Source organism: Otolemur garnettii, unplaced genomic scaffold (genome assembly GCF_000181295.1).
Source record: "Otolemur garnettii isolate 467f Iridium unplaced genomic scaffold, OtoGar3 scaffold00149, whole genome shotgun sequence".
NCBI lineage: Eukaryota > Metazoa > Chordata > Mammalia > Primates > Galagidae > Otolemur > Otolemur garnettii.
Genome location: NW_003852544.1, coordinates 950,721 through 951,706, shown reverse-complemented (window position 1 = coordinate 951,706; position 986 = coordinate 950,721).

Genomic DNA, 986 nt, shown 5'->3' with positions numbered 1-986 from the left:
AAAAAAAAAAAAAAAAGAAAAAGAAAAAGAAAGAAAATTTCCATTACATCCAGCCTGTTTGTAATCAATCTCTGCCCCTACCAGTAGCCCCAGGCAAGTACTGATCTGCTTTCTGTATCTATAAACTTGCCTTTCTATATATTTCTTTCTTTCTCTTTCTTTCTTTTCTTTTTCCCTTTCCTTTCCCTCCCTCCCTCCCTTCCTTCCTTCCTTCCTCTCTCTCTCTCTTCTCTCTTTTTTGACAGAGTCTCACTATGTTGCCCTGGGTAGAGTGCCATGGCATCACAGCTCACAGCAACCTCAAACTCTTGGGCTTAAGTGATTCACTTGCCTCAGACTCCCAAGTAGCTAGGGATACAGGGGCCCACCACAATGCCCAGCTATTTTTTGGTTGTAGTTGTCATTGTTGTTTGGCACGCCCGGGCTGAATTCAAACCTGCCAGCTCTGGTGTATGTGGCTGACCCCCTAGCCTCTTGAGCTATAGGCGCTGAGCCCTTTTCTGTATATTTCATGAAAATAGAATCCTTCGTCATACTGGTGGTTTTTTTTAATTTTCTTTTTCGGACAAGGTCTTCCTCTATTGCCCAGGCTAGAGTGCAACAGTGTCATCATAACTTACTGTAACCTCAAACTTCTGGCTTCAAATGATCCTCCTGCCTCAGCCTCCCAAGTAGCTGGGACCACAGGCGCCCGCCACAACGCCCGGCTATTTTTTTTGGTCGCAGCCGTCATTGTTGTTTGGTGGGTCCGGGCTGGGGATTCGAACCCGCCACCTTAGGTGTAAGTGGCTGGCGCCTTAGCCGGTTGAGCTATAGGCGCCGAGCCTGAAGAGTTTTATTGATGTGTGATTTATATGCCATAAAATTCCCCAATTGTGAAGATAGATCATGATTTTTAGTAAATTTATAAGTTGTGCACCTATCACCACAATCCAATTTTAGAAAATTTCCATTAGGCTCGGCACCTGTGGCTCTAGTGGCTAAGG